General features: G+C 48.3%; 1 protein-coding gene and 1 pseudogene across 4 annotated transcripts in view; both read left to right on the top strand.

Moving 5' to 3' along the window:
- RALGPS1 (Ral GEF with PH domain and SH3 binding motif 1) overlaps positions 1 to 16,292 on the top strand; it is a 238,537-nt gene that overhangs the window by 184,132 nt on the left and 38,113 nt on the right. The gene's annotated exons all lie outside the window — the stretch shown is intronic.
- Positions 98 to 15,776, top strand: LOC118666884 (annotated as a pseudogene).

Genomic DNA, 16,292 nt, shown 5'->3' with positions numbered 1-16,292 from the left:
GTGGACCAGACAAGGCAGCACGTGGTCCAGGCAGGGCAGCATGTGGTCCAGGCAGGGTGGCAGAGATACCCCCGTACCCCCCAGCTGCATTCTCAGGATGACCCAGTGGGAGGCGGCTGCACCTGCAGGAGCAGAGACCCTGAAGTCAAGCTCTTCAGAAAGTAGAGCAATGGTGATGGACAGATCAGTGGCATTTCTGTGCAGGATCACCTTGCGGTGAAGAAGTGTGCCAAGTACCTGCCCCATAGTGCAGGGCACCATGCGGCCAAACACTCCTGCCAGGCGCAGTGCCCACTGTGGAGCACCTCACCAGCTCACTGTGATGCACGGCCGCAGCAATGGCATGGAGCTCGTAACTATGCGCATCGTTGGGCATGCCTTCCAGGCCGTCCATCTGCTCACTGGCGAGAATCCGCCCCCCACCCCCACCCCCGCCCCGCAGGTCGTGGTGAATGCCATCACTGACAGTGGCCCCGAGAGGACGCGGCTCGCGATGGGTGAGCCGGCCTGTGAGCCTACAGCTGTGCTGTGTGAATCAGGCCATCTGGCTGCGATGCTCAGGTGCCCGAGAGGCTGCCCTCCAGAGCATCAGGACCATCACCAAGTGAGATGAGCTCATCAACGTGGCCAAGGGCTCCTCCAACTCCTCTGCTATCACGGAAGGTGATAGTCACCAGGGCAGAAAGCCCTGGGTGCCTAGCAAAGGACACTCGTCCCAGGGTGACCTTTCCTCCCTGGAGATGACATCTAGGCCTCAGTAGTATTTTAGCTGCAGGCCCAGAAAAGCAGCAAAATGTGACAAGCAACACCATGACCTCAGGACCAAGCTGCATTGAATAATGACCCCCTGCCCTGGTGCCAACCAATCAGTGGAGACCCTGACTCTGAAAGGACACACTTGGAAAGCTGATGAACATTCTATTAAGATCTTCCCCTGGGACACCCCCTTAAATCTCAACCCTTACAACCCTTAGGATGGAAGAGGACCCATCCCTCTCCCCCCAAGAGTACGCCCTGCGCCTTTTCCCCTTCCTCCCTCATATCCCCCACACACACATGTCACCTTACTTTCCTTACTTCTAAGTTCCAAGGGTCTTTACTTTACCTCTATAGCTTGTTTCTGAAGTCTGTCTCTTCTATGAATTACTTCTTCTGCCTCTGTGGTTTTTCAAATAAATGTTAAGTCCCACTGTTGATTACCTGGCTACGGTCCCAATAAACCTGTTTGCCCTTTGGGGCAGCACCACCAAAAAATAGAGACCTGTGGGGAGATGGGTGCCAAATACCAGTGGGTGGGCCATCGAGGGGCCAGTGTGTGAGTCAGCAGAGCGAGGACTGAGGGACAAAGCAGAGCCTGCCTCAGGAGGGCCCAGGCTCTGGGGTCAGGCAGGCACGAGTCCTAAGCCCAGGCACCACTCCCCAGGTGCCACCCATCCTCCACAGAACAGCTGCTGAGAGGATCCAGTGAGACAAGACAGTGTTTCCCCAAACTGCAGCCCTTGTGACCATCTTCACTACTCCTACCATCTTTCATACTTCCTCTTTAAACCTATTTTATTCATGTCTGTGATATTAAGGGTTCGATATGCTGTAGCTTTTCTAATGCATGCCAGAATAGATACAGATGTCCATTCCCGGCCGCCACCAGCTCTCAGTGAAGAGCGCCATACTTTGCGGAACTAAGGTAAACAGCCGCAGCCCATGGACGTGACACCACTGAGCTCCCAGCATGGGCCAGCTTTTGTGTTATGAGGATTATTGTTATAATTATTGCCATTATCATGTGTTGAGTCGATAGGAGGAAAGCTCAGGCTTATCACTGCCAGCCCCTCTCCACCCTCCATCCTTTTTTTTTTCCCTGCTTCTCTTCCCATCTTTAGAGGTGACGTTGGGGTGCCCCAGAAGTTGTGCGCCTGACTGACGGGGTCAGATGTGTGGGCTTCGGTGGTTCACTCTCAGAACCTGGAGCTGTCTGGGCTCCTGTGTAAAGCGATAGCTTTGATTGCGTGCAGCCATGAAGGGCCTGCGGTAGTCCCTACCCACTTCCTGGGTTTTTCACAGGAGGTGCCTGGGTGTCCAGGCTCAGTACCTAACTTGGGTGGGCTCTTTCCACTTGCACTGAAGAATGAGGCCCCTGGGGCCTTCCACCAGTGGGACAGTCCACCAGAGCCATGGGCACACGCGGGCACTTGTAGAGTGTTTATGTGGAGGACACGCCTCAGTCCTGAGAGTGCTTTTCACAGCTGTGGGATTGCAGGCAGTTGTTTTTCTCATTATGCTTTTATCTATTTTCCAGGATGATGTTCTTTTAAATATATTTTTTGTAAAATAAGGTAGTATAGACAGGGAGACAGTAAAGATCCCCAGGTAAACATGGGGTTGGCCAGGGAGTGCGTGCTGGAGGGGATGGGGTGAGGGTGGCAGCCAGGAGGGAAAGGCGGGTGGAGATGGGTGAGGGGGCAGAGCAGGTAGCCGAGGTCATCCATTTAGGATAGGGTACCCACTGGGAGGAGCAGCTGGGGGTGGGGTGATGGGCAGACTGTTGGGGAAAATCAGCCACCAAAGGGAATAGGAGAGACACCAAGGAGTGGCTGGGGCCTTGCCAAGACTGGACCCTGGGGACTTGCAGCGTGGGTGAGTGGCCCAGCAGCTCTCCACAGCCAGTGCAGAGCTGGGAGGTGCCTCCCGAGGAGGATGCTTTGATGACTGCACCTGGCCAACAAGAGGTGCCAGGGGGAGAGGGTATGAGTGGGATAGGGGTCTAGGTGATCAACCCCACAGTAATACGGAAACTGACAGAAAGAAAAGGAAGAGATGAACTCAAGGAAGAGATTTTTATGCCAAACTGAAATTCCTACTTACTCAACCTTCAGATATTTTGTAAGTTTGAGAGATCCTCCAGCCTGTAGCAGCAACACAGCTGCTCCTGCCTGGCCGGCTCCCTCTCTGCGCTCAGAAGCCACCCTTGGGGGTTTCCAGCCCTGGCACGGCCCACGCCAACCAACCGCCCAACCGCTGCCAGAGAACCTCATGTGGGCTCAGGCTAGTGGGTCCCAGACTGCAATTTCATGGGCAAGGGAACTTTAAAAATAAAGTTTGGAGGCTCTCACAGGCTGCCAACTTTTTAAAAATGGTGAATGAAGAAATATAAACCATCATCGTTATTTCCTAGAAGAAGGGACATTTTAACACCAGCAGTGTAGCCGAACATAATCTCAGAAGAAAGGATATTTTTTCCCAAGTAAGGGCAATTGGCAGCCTTTTGCTGACGCAGTTTTTAAAAATGTAATCTTTATTTACAATGTTTTGAATATAGAAAATGACAACATGAAATTTTATCGCATGTTTTTACCTTGTTTGTAAACGAATCTTTGGTACGAATTTGTCCTTCTGGAGTATGTGTTCAACAGCCCCGTCCAGGACCTGTGTTCCTCACAGGTGCTTGTGAGATCCCGCCTCGCATAGGCCTGCTGATGACGCTCCAAATGTCACCTGCCTCATGAGGAATATTCTGGGAGGACAGGCCTCTTGCCTCTTCTGCCTTCTCCCCATGTGCTGGGAAGTAAGTTGAGGTGGCAGGCCAGGCTTTGGGCTAGCAAGGGCTGCAGGCTCTCCTGCCCAGCGGTGACAAATGCCCAGGGCTCCAAGTCAGAGGTCTGGTTACCTCACAGGGAACAGAGGACCCATCCAAGAAGGGCTTAGGGGCCAGGGAGTCCGTCTTACAGACCCGCCCACGCGCAGGTTAAGAGAAGCCCTGGGCTCAGGCTCTGAGAGCAGGAATAGCGTCTGATGGGCGAGTGTGCAGCACCTGCACTGCGGATGGTGTATAGGACAGGCCACACCACGAGGGCCCGGATGCCAGGCTGAGAGGTTCGACCTCGTTTTGTGTGTTAAGGCCGATGGGGCAGGGACTCTGGAGGCCATGGGAGAGGGGGCATGTCTGGAGGGAAGCGGGAGGAGAGCTGACAGAGGCGCACCATCTGTCCTATCCTGGCAGGTCAGTTGAGGTCAGCAAAGCCGACTCCCTCCAGGGAGGGATGCAAGCTCCATTCCCCTGGCTGTCAGTCAGATCCTGGGTCACCGCAGGCTCATCTGTATGATACTCACGTGCCCTTCAACGTGGGTACCAAATAAATAGCTGGGAAGAGGAGAGACATGAGGTTTCCTGGTATTTGGGGAGGAAACCACTCTTCTTTGGGGGCTTGTTGACTATTTATATTTACATATATGTGTGTGTAAATATACATTTATATACACACATATATTTACATAGTATGCATACATTTGCATAATATATGATAGTATGTAAATATATATTTGTTGCTATTTTGGTGAGAAACTTAAATTTGATAGTTAATATCAATTATTAGAATAAAATTTTATCTTGAAGTTTAACACATTCTTTTTTTAAATGCACAAACAACTGGATAACACTGCTATAAATTTTTAAAGCACTTAAAACCCCACCACTCTAGCACTTAATGTTTCCATAATTTTATTTCCACATTTTTGCCATACAGTTTAATTTCCTTAGCTGTTTCCCTGTTGTTTGACATTAGAATGTTTCCAGTTTTTGTTGTTAACTACTGTAGATTTCCCCACAATGAAGATCTTTGTGTGTACAATGTTTTTCCTTCTTTTAAAATTATTTCCTCAGAATAAGCTCCTAGGAGAGGGATTACTGAGTCAAAGGACCAGTAGTTTTCTGGCTTTGGAGTCTCTAACGCTTTCCAAGAAGGCTGTACCCACTTATCCCGCTGCCAGGGCTGTATGGGCCTCCCCTTCACCACAGCCTTGCTAGCGCTCAGCATGGGCCTTATTTTAAACTTAGTGATGTAATGGATTTTAAATGGCAGCTTGTATTTATTAATGTACATTTCTCCATCCACTCCATTTCTCTGCTCAGGGCCCCCATATTCATTCTCCATTCGCTCCCCATGCCTGACTTCACTGCTCTCTGCCCCCCCGAAGTGAAGCCCAAATGAATGAGTGGTTGTTGGGGCTGGACATTCTTCCTTGTTTGTGTGGGAGCCACCTCAATAGATCTTAAGGGAAAGACAGTGGAAAGATGTTTAAAGTATAAATAGATTTGGTGACACCTCTTATTTGTCCAAGGTGGTCCCAGTACTGAATGCAGGCTCTGTGCGTCTGGGCGTATGTTTATGTCTCATTTGAATTCTAGAAGACATCAGAGTTAGAACGTTAGTGCACGATGTATAATTTAAGTCAGAGATGAAAGCGCCCCCATCAAAAGCAGCCCCTTCTTTCCAGGCGTCCCATAATTACCGAGGCAGAGGTCTCCGGGTAGGGACAGCGCTCCCAGTTGGGGAACGTCTGAAGGAAACTGGAAGGCCAGCCCCTCTGCTCTGCCTCACCCTGTCCTCCTGGCACATGGAGAGTGGGCCTCAGGAGCAATGAAAGCTGGGGCGGCATCTGCAGGCCGGGTTCTGGCTTCACAGACTGCTGACGGGAGAGCAGCTGGAGCACGTGTCCTACTAGTGTGTCCAGGAGTTGGCATCTTCTGTGGCCCTTGGTCTGCGATGGTGAAACAACCCCATAAATTTATATGGAAAAAATGTGCGTTGACCAAACTTCATGGCATCCAAAGTCATATATCAAGTCTCTTGGGGTCTTTATACTTAAGTACCATAATTACTAGGGGACAATATTTTTCTTTTTACAAAAATCAAAGCACTTGACAAATGACCAGATGTCCACCAGCATTTCATGAGTAGACAGTTCTTCCTGCCCTCCAGAGGCCCCTCCTCCCCTGGGAGCTGCTGGCAGTGCAGTCGCCATCACCACGCTGTCCGTCTGGTGGAGGGTCCGGTTCCGTTAGAGCAGATTCAGGGGCTCCTGCAGCTCACTTGGAGAGGTGGGCACTGCTGAGTTTTGTGGGAGGTTTTGCTTTTTGCCGGGATCTTTGCAAGATTTTTTTAAAAATTCATACATTTATGCAGGATGTGACTAAGGATGGATCTTTCCTGGGACCTGGTATGCAGTCTTGGGAGGTCTCCCTCCCTGGGTCAGCTCACCTCTCAGGCCCCGTCCCCTTCTCTGCGCTCTTCCCTTGCCCTTTTCCTTGGTGTCGGGGGAGACCCTGCCATCAATGACGTGAGTCTCCAAGGTACCCATTTCCCTCACCGCTGCCTCTGATGTTAATGTTTTTACTCTTCTGCCGCGTTTTTACTTTCCTTTTATTCTTTCCTTACCTCGTGCATCTCGTTCTAACTCCCCTTTTGCAGTTTCTCCTCTGACAGCTCTCTCCTATCACAGCCTCATCTTGTGCTGATCGAAGTGTCTGAGACTTTCTTCCGGGCCCTGGAATAGACTGGGGCCCTGTGTTCTCATGGCTCAGCCCCTTCTACATGCGGTCCAGGCCCCACTCTCCGGGAGTACTTCTCCATGTGCCCTGTTGGATGTCCCCTCTGATTGTTCCCTAGAACAGGGTCAGATCCCTCCTTGTTGGGGTTTATCCACAGGCTGAGCATTTGGGTTTCCCTGTGGATGCACTCCAGTTCTTTCCTGGGCGTAGCAGTCTGCACGTGGTGTGAGGAGGCAGAAGGCACCCTCCTCCGTCCCACCCATAGGCACAAGTCCCAGACCAGCAAGCGCCCCCTGCTGGTGGGGCTGAGTGCTCTCCCATCCTGGTGAGAGTGGTCCCCAGGTTTGGTGGGAGGACCCCCCAGCCCACCCAGACCTTGGAGTAGGGCTGGAGAAGGGCGGCTGGCCCAGACCCGCTGGGTCTGGCTGGGCTGAATCCAGCTTTGCCCCGTGCCCTGGAGAAGAGCAGAGCCCACAGACATGGCCCCACTGGGGAGCAGGAGGAGCCTTGGTCCCTGAAAGAGGGGTTCCTAGGACAGTCCTGCAGGTCCTGCATCCTGTCACCTCTCCTGAGCGAGGCAGGAGAGGTCAAACACTGACCTGAAGACCACAGGTAAATTACCAGTGAGATGGCACCCTCCTCCAGAGGGGCGAGGAGCCTTTCCCTATTCCATTTCAGCAAAATTCAAAAAAAGAATTTGCTTTAAGAAAGCGAACATTCGTTTGGATCTAGCTAACTCTCCGAAAATCTGTTGCTTGTTTTCCAGAGAATGCAGTATTTGGTGATTGAGGTTTAGAGTGTCGTGTTTTGTTACACAGTTTCCATTGAGTAATGACCAAATCTGACAGTTCTGCCTTTGCCTCCACTACTTTTTGTTACACTTAAAGACTAGGTGAAGTGTGGTCACAGATACATGAGCGCATTAATGGAAGTGGAAAGTACTTTGGTGAGTGAAGCGGCCGGCCGTGAGCTCACTCTCTGGCCGGGATCCTGGTGGCCTCGGACGTCCAGGGAGCCTTTCTGTGCACAGTAGCGAATCTGTGAGCCAGGCTTGGAAAGACGAGCTCGGAGTGTTTTCCTTGGCACGTGGGCAGCCTCGATTCTACCCAATGTGAGGCAGGTTTCCGAAGCTTTCACTGGGGGAATCATCTTGCATTTCCTTTTGGTGACGTCAGCTACTCTGGGAGCCCTTTATGGCACTCGCAGAAATGTGGGTGTTTAGCTTGGAGATAGCAGGGCCCAGGGCTGACCCCATCGGGCGGAGGAGTGAGGTGCCTGGCAGCAACAGGCACTCTCTTCCCCCAAACAGTGGAATTTCAGAGCCCAGATAGAAGAGTCACGTGTGTGCAAGTAAAGACTCCACCCCCAGTTCAGCTGTCCCCCAAACATTCATTTCTGAGCCCCTCCTGTGTGCTGGGCTCGGTGCTGCGCCCTTGACAATGCAGAGATGGATTAGACACACCCTTGTCCTCGAGGAGTGTGTGACAGGTGCTGCCATCGAGGAAAGGGCCTCCTGCTCTAAGGGCCCAGGAGGAACCAGCTAACACGGGAGGATAGTGAGGTCCAGTGGCAGGGGGAGGAAATGCCTCTGCTGGCTCAGCTCCACCCGCAGAGGGCTCGTCCAGGGAACTACAAGGGGCCCACACGCTGGAGTACTTGTAAGAAAGTGGGAAGAGGCTGGAGGTGCCGGCATGGGCAGAGCCCAGAAGGCCGGGAACCCTGCCCACTGGGATGGAAGGTCGTCGGGTAGTTTTAAGTTGGGGAAGGACACCGTCTGATTGGGTTTTAGAAAGAACACAGGGTGCAGGATGGATTGGAAGTAGTGACCAAAGACAAGGAGAGGAGTCAGGAGGCACTGAGGCGTGAACCATGGCCTGTGGACCCTGAGGCAGTGAGTAAAAGTTTGTGGCCTTTAAATCAAAACCTAAAGACCAGATCTTCAACAAAAACTAAGAATGTTCAGAAAATCATTGGCATAAAATACTACCTCCCTTTTTCCTGCCCAAAAAGTGTTTGATTCTTCACTAGTGAGAAGGAAGGAAGGAAGGGAGGGAGGGAGGCGGGGAAGGAATATCTTACTCATTTATATTTCTAAAAGTAGTACATTTTACTAGCTAAAGGCTGAAAAATATAAAATTTTATAAAGCAGAAAATAACCCTAAAATTCTGTCTTTATTTTTATTTTTTAAAATTTTATTTTATTGTTTAAAGTATTACAAATAGTAGTACATATGTCTCCTTTTTCCCCTTTGACCTTCCCCCAGCCTCCTAAAATTCTGTCTTTAAAGATGGTTACCATTAACAGATTAGGCAATATCTTTTTCCTCTCTCTCTCTCTCTCTCTCTCTCGCATATAAAATCATACCTTTTTTTTTCTTCTTAAAAACGCATCATGGATATCTTTTCATGTTGGTTCTTAGAAATGTATTTTGGTCTTTTAATAGCTGCATCATTTTCATTTTCTAGCTGATAATTGCTGTTATGTAAGAATGCTATTGATGGTATACAGGGCTTCCCAAAAGAAATGTTTACATGCTTTAATTTTGAAAATGAAATATATTTTAATAAATACTTATAATTATTCAAAGTGTATGTATACATTTTTTGGGACACCCTATGTATTTACTTTGAACTTAACTCTGTTATTTATTACTGATAGTTTTCCAGTTGACTACCCTAAGTTATTTAATTTTGTAACTAATATGATAACTAATTCTATCACTTAAAAATAATAGTAATATTATGTATATCTTTAACATTATGTGTATCAAAGACATTTGTTTGTCTTGTCTTATCTCATTAGCTTATGTTTCCAGAATAGTGTTAAATGATAGCGATAGGCAGGTATTCTTGACTTCTTCCTAGTAGTAGGATTTCGTATTAAGAACATTGTTTTAACTTTTCTGACATGCTTCCTTTATCACATTAAGAAAATCTCTTCCTAAGCTCAGTGTTTTATAAGGAATGGATATTAAAGTTACCAATGACTTTTCAGCATCTCTCAAGATCATTTGTTGAAGTATCATTGCACTTCTATAATAAACCTCTTTGCTTTATTAATCTTTAACACACTACTAATTCAATTTGCTAATATTATTTTAAAACACTGGGTTCCATTAAACCATTGGATATTGTACTTTTTAATTAGAGTATCTTTTTCAGTATTGTTAATATTTTTCTCTTTATTAGTAACTTGAAGGTGTTTGCCTCTTCTTGAGACAATTTTGAGAAAATATCCTTAGTTAGCTCCCATATCAACTAGATTTTCAAATACATTAGCATGAAAATTACACATACCATCATGTCCACACGTCCTTTGTATTTGGGATCATATTCTCTCTCTCTCTCGTCCCTAACATTGTACATCTGAGTTTTCTTTCTTTTTTTCTCCATCACAAATACCAAAGGAATTGTCTACTTTATTGTCTTTTCAAAGAACCAATTTCCAGTTTTATTTATCACTCTCTGAGACATACTTTTTTAATTCATTATTTCTGCTTGTATATTTCAGTTGTTTTCTTTTACTTTTTTTCTTTGTTTTTTTCTAGTTTTCTATAATGAACACCAAGTTCATTTATTTTTCTTAATTATTAATGTAAGCATTTGAGTAGTCATGTGGGTTTGAGTGCATCTTCTATGTAGTTTGTTATTTTAACTTTAATTTCTTCTTTCATCTCTGAATTATTTGGAGTCTTTTTTCCTTCCCAGATGGTTCATTATTTTAATTTGTTTTTTACCTCTGGGGCAGCAGAGGAAGTGGAATTACTCTAGATCTACCAAAACCACATGGATTATGAGTGTGGGAGGTACGATTTTCCCCAAAGGAAAAGCGAGGGCTGTTTCCAGAAGAAGTGGGAGTGGATGTTAAGCAGACAAAAGTACCGGTTTCTTCTCAACGGTCAACAGAGTTTTGAAGGATTAAATGAGATAGTACTTAGCACAGTGTTCAGCACAAAGCAAGCCGAATAATAATGACCAGGTTAATGCCGCCTTCTCATGCCCCTTCTTCCTGTTGGTCAGAATGCCAGCACGTGCTGTATGACCCCAGAGCTCTCTAGGAGAACAGTACCCCATTGCACCTATAGATGACCAGGTAATCCCCATGGCATAAGGGGATCTGTGGCTGTGTCCTCATTGCATCTTGGGAGCCAGGAGGAGATTCGACTCCCCCAGACCCTAGATTCTGGGCAGGCTGCCTGCTGCGGGACTTTGCCCATGTGCCTTTGTGATTCACGAGCCTCCACACGATGAAGGAAGTGAGTCCACGTGCTTGTCCAAGAAACATGGTCTGTGACCACCCGACATGTGACTGCCTGTCCCGCCCCCGTTCTGCAGACCTGGGAAACATGTGTCGTGGTGTCGGTAAGCTTTGGCACTTTTCATGTTTGGAATATTCTTTAAACAAGGGTTTTTTCTGCAGTCCGTGTTTTGCATGGTGGATGTTAATTAGCAGGCACTAATTAATACAGTCTTCTGCATCGTGACAGGGAGCTTGCACCGCCTGCCGAGACCTCCTCCTGCAGTGGGTGGAATTGCTTTGTGCTCTCTTTTAAAAAAAGAAAAAGAAAAAGAAACCCGAATGAGCTGCTTCTCCGTTACTTCATTTGGAATTTGTCAGGACAGTTTATGTGCTCAAACCACACAAGCATAGTTCTGGGGGCCAGCACTCCTCACTTTTGAAGTTTGAAAGTGATCTTTTCAAGGCAGAACAGGAAAACATGGAAAAAAGTCTTTTATCTCAAACTTTGAGAGAGAGAGAGAATGGAAAGCATACGATGGAAATGTGGCATGTTTTATGCCGTGAAGGGATTTTTCCCTCAGCACAGCAGAATTCTCCTTATTAAATAGATAGCTGTGTGCGAAAAACCAAAACCAGAGTCGGGATGGCAGTGAGACGGGTGGCGGTGGGCGAAACAAGAGAGCAGTGAGTTCTGGGCTTGTGGCGACGCCCGGTGCCAGCCCCGGGCGCTGGCCCTGGCAGGCGGGGCGCCCAGCCTCTAGTGGGCTCTGCTCCATGGAGCAGGGCGTCCGTGGCTTCAGAGAAGGTGTCTGTTCAGGAGAGACCTCCTTTGTCAGCCTGGCTCTCCCGCGTGGGGTCGGAGCTCCTTGTGGACAAACCCTGGTGGGGGGCCTGGACTGCCTGTCAGGAAGAGGGTTTGGCACATGCCCAGCGCTGCCCACCATGGCAGTCTGACGGCACTTCTGTTGCAGCCATAGCAGTGACACCAGCCTGGTGGGACGTGAAAGGAGGGAGCAGAGCAGAAGCATGTGTGGGTAGCTGTCCATCTCAGAGGAGGTCCGGTCTGCAGGCGGGCAGCACGGGCAGAAGCTGGCTGCCAGTAGCATCCCTGGGGAAAGCAGGCCACGGCAGGGGTCCTCAAACCCCACCTCTGTGGCTGGGACCTTGTTTCTGTACCAGCCAGTGCCTCCCAGCCCCCGCGCTCAGCATTGCTCTTCCCAGATCTTTGGAGTCAGACAGGCCTGAGTTCAAATCCTGACCCCCCTTACAAGCTGTGTGATCCTGGACAAGTCACCTTTCCCTCTAGGCTCTTATTTCCTGGTCTGAGAAGTGGGGACACGAGAGACTCCAGATGCTGTGCTACAGGCAAGGCCCGCCTCCCACTCAGAGTGGCTGTTACTACTATGGTTGTTTCCTCCAACGCATCTGTACCTCCCAGTCCAGCCCCAGTCCCTGGCACCGCTCAGCCCCATGGCAGCCAGGGCCAGTGGCTGGTCCAATTACTGTCCATCTTAACAAGGCCAGTAACACAGTGTCATCTGCTGTAGTAACTGTATAAATAGGAAAGGAGCTGAAACGGCCCAGCTGAGCCATCCCAACCCAGATGGAAGCTCCCAGCACTGGCCTGTCTGAGGTGGGTGGCCACCATGTGCTCAGCATCTGGGCGCCATCCTTGGTTATGGCAAATGCAGCTGGTGCATCCCTCCCATGGGGCCTCGCCACGGAGCCAGGCTCAAGGTTAGCTCAGCTTCTTGAGCATCTCAGTGGTTCAGGCCCCAGGCCAGCAGACTCCTCACAACCACCGTCATTATTCCCAGACACAATCAAGGAAACTGAGGCCCTGGGAGGGAAAAAGGCTTGCCTGAGGCCACCCAGCATGGCAGAACCAGGCTTCCAAATCTCCTTGCTCCAAGCCCCACTCACTCCCACTCATACCACAGCTGCCCATCACGTGGCAGAGTTGGCAGGGCCCCCAGGCCTGGGTGGGCCCACTGACGATGGGACCTGGACAGATACACCATGATGGGTGCCAGGGAGACAGTAGGAGGAAGTGGACGATGTAGGAGGGGAGGTGGCCACAGTAAAGCCATGAGCTTTCTTGGAGAGTGTTGACTCCAAAGGAGAAAGCAGGCAGGGAGGGCCTTAGCCTGGAAACCTCTGGGTCCAGCTTGCCTCACCAGCTGCCAGGCCCCAGAGGACTGGCTGCGCTGAAGAAAGGACTAACAGTATGGCAGCCTGGACAGACCTGTGTAGGAACCCTGCCTCTGTCACTTCCCAGCTGTGTGGCCTCAGATAAGCAAAGCCACTCTCAGCTTCAGTTTCTCTCTCTGTGAAGTAGACCTAAAACCTCCCAGACAGCAGTGGTGTTGTTAGGAGTCAGTTATCTGCTCAGTTTTATTATTATCTTCACCTCACTCTAAGTGAAGAACAGCTACAAAATGAGGGTAGTAATGAGGGTACTTCACAAGGTTATTGTATGGATTCAATAAAAGGTGGCTTCATTCATGCTTTCCTTTTTTTCAACTAATGTTTACTAAGCAGCTCCTGTGTGCTCTGTTCCAGCTGCAGGGATTGAGTTTGTGGAGCAAGACACCCTTCCTAATTGGGGGAGGGGGGACCTTTAAGGCTGATGGGGAACCAGATATTAAATACATGAATGGTACAAATAAGTATAGAATTACAGTTGTGGTGAGTGCGAGCTGTGCACCGGGCTTAGCACAGCACTGGCACAGGACAAGTGGGAGGTGACTATTTTTATGACTTCGTTATGATTTAGGCTTTTAAATATTTCCAGTTATGGGCTAATAATACTGAAAAGACTTCCCTGGATTTGTGCAGTATTAACTGTGGGAGATTTGCTGCTTGTGGAGTTCTTGTTATGGGAGTAAAAGACTTTATATGGAGGTTCTTTCCAGGCATTGCAGTGGATCGAGGCCTCTCCAGGTCACCGGGGCCAGGAGGCCTCCTTTGGGAGGTCCCCTCAGTCCTCACCAGGTCCTGGCCGTGGCCTGTACTCTCTGCACCTGGGGAGTGGACAGGTGCTGGAGGCTGCACATTTTGGAGAGGTGGGTGATGAACACTCCTGCAGTAGAATTCGCTCTTATTAAGTAGTGAGCTCCCCGTGCCAACAGGGTGCCAGCAGGGGCTGGGCAGTGGGAAAGGTGTGCTGGCCCCTTCGAAGGCAAGCTCTTCCTGGCCTCTATCTGCAGAGCCAGGGCCGTGAGAGGAAGCAGGCGGCCAGCACCCATCCTCACAGGGTGGAGTAGGGCAAGGCTCCACGCTGGTGTTTTTGGAGGAAAGGCAATTCCCCGTCCGTTTCTGATGGCCAGTAAGTGGGTGGGAACGCAGGTGCTGGAGCCAGACAGACCTGGGCTCCAATCCTGCAGGCTCGCTGGGAGGCTCAGGAGGTTTCTTCCTTCTCTCAGCTCTCGTTTTCTCCTTAACCCGCATGGGGTTGATGGGAGGATCACAGGAGGTTGAAGGAAGATAAGTTTCCATCTGATGGTAAATCCCTGGGAAGCATCAGCCTCTCCCTTCCCCCTGTCCTGCTCCTCGGTGTCTGCTCCTGGGCGAGCGTTCACGCTGCCGCTCAGAGGCAGCTGGGTTCATGTCCGCACCCGGTTCTCATCTGGAACGAAGCCGCCTCATGCCCCTTATCCGTTACTCCTGCTCAGCACAGAGGAGGCTTTCTGCGGTGCTTGAAGCAGCGAGGGGATTTTCAGGACTGCCACTGCTGAAGCCTCGGGGAGGCAGTGAGTTACACTGTTGGGAGGAGAGAGGGAAAACAGGGCAAGGGGAAGAATACATCTGTGGATTCCAACCTCCCAAACTTGGAGCTTCTATACAGGGGAAATTATTTCTAATTATTAAAATTTTGGAAACATGATGCCATTAGAAAGGAAGTGGAAATGGTTCCTAGGAGAAGTACCAGCATCTGTTTCTGTGATTTAACGGTTTCCCGTCACAATGTGTAGCTATTTTAAAAGCAGATGAATGACTGACTGACTCATGGAATCCAGCAGCTGCAGTCTGCTGCGATGGCAGGAGTGTGCTCTGGAGGGGCGGCTTGCCTTCAACTCCCGTCGCCATCGTTTACCAGCGGTGTGACCGGAGCTAGTTACATAGCCCTCTGCTTTTCCTGTCCTCCTCTGTAAAATGGGTTGCTGTAGGAATAAATAACACAGTGAATGTGTGTCAGTACAGTGCTCGTTTATCCATACAAAACTTTTACGTACCTGATTAATTACATTTGTAATAATTCTTAGTCTTTTAACAGTAAACTTTTAAGGCTATAAATTTTCCTCTGATTATCACTTTGGTCTGATCCTATAAATTTTGGCATGTAGTGTTCTTATTGTCATTTTCTTTAAATAGACTTTTTATTTTAGATTATTTGTTTTTACTTTGGCCTGAAAGTTGCTTGTGAGTGTGTATATGTGTGCAAGTGTGTGTTTCCCAAATGGTTAGCCTTTTTTCTATATTTATGGTTAAATCTTCCATGTAATATAAGGTCAAAGAATGTGAATAATATGACGTTTACTTTTTTAAGCCTATTAAACTTTCCTTTACAATCTAGTATATAATCCATTTTTGTAAATATTCCATGGGTATTTGAAAAGAATTCTATTTTCATTTATATTCACCAAACTTGTTAATTTTGTTACTCAAATACTATATTTATATGTATTATATATCTGTATATGTATGTCTGTATGTGTAATATATCTGTATATGTATGTCTTGTATGTGTATATTTTTGTGCATACACACAAATTCTGGAAGAGACATGCCAAAGGCTCCCTGCATGGTTATGTCTTTGTTGAATTCACTGTTTATTTCTGGAAGTTTTTTGCTTTGTATATTTTGATGCAATGTCACTTTGTGCATAGAAATTTGTAATCACTTGATCTTCTCAAGCAGCGGTGCTTTTCATTAATATCAGTGATGCCTCTTTGCCTTGTTCAGTGTTTCCTGCCTTGAGTTCTGCTTTCCATCGCTACTCCTGCTCAACCCCACAAATATCATGGGTAGAGTGGCAGGACTCGTAAAGGGCTGCTGGCCACCCACTGTCCGTGCTCGTCCCCAGAGAGCCTGAAGCGCAGCCCTGTGGCCAGCCAGTCAGCTGAGGGCTGTGCAGTGCATCACGCTGCATTGCCAGTCCTCCTCTCCCGGCCCTGCCCAGGTGGCCTGTTCCAGATTCCCCCTGGGTGATGCCAAGGCCCAACACTGGCCTGTTTTATATCACATGTTATTTTCTTATTAAGCACCCTCAGGAGAATTCTCTATCTAGCCTTAGTTGTTTGTGTGTGTGTGTGTGTGTGTGTGTGTGTGTGTGTGTGTGTGTGTGTTTTTACCAATGATGGTTGCTTTCTTTTATTTCTTCTTTTATCCCTTAGTTAATTTATGATTTTGGGGGGAGGTGTGTACAGATAGACACCTAGACTTGCAGCTAAGTGAATAAATCAAAACTGAATTCAATCCAAATGGTGTTCTCCTGGATAGAATACCTTAGACCTATTAAACTTCATCGGCTGGTGAAAAACACAAGTATTCATTCATCTCTTTTATGTCCTGTTATTTTCCACTTGGGTTACAAGAAAAAAAAAATCCTTGTTGCTGGAGAGTGTATGAACCAGAAATGCTGAAATCTCGCCAGTGTTCACTTTGGTTGTCACTTGATGCTTGATTTACAGTTGAACGGCTATGTGAAAAATTAGTAGTCGGGAT

Source organism: Myotis myotis, unplaced genomic scaffold, assembly GCF_014108235.1.
Source record: "Myotis myotis isolate mMyoMyo1 unplaced genomic scaffold, mMyoMyo1.p scaffold_m19_p_12, whole genome shotgun sequence".
Classification (NCBI taxonomy): Eukaryota; Metazoa; Chordata; class Mammalia; order Chiroptera; family Vespertilionidae; genus Myotis; species Myotis myotis.
This window is presented reverse-complemented; position numbering and strand designations above follow the sequence as displayed.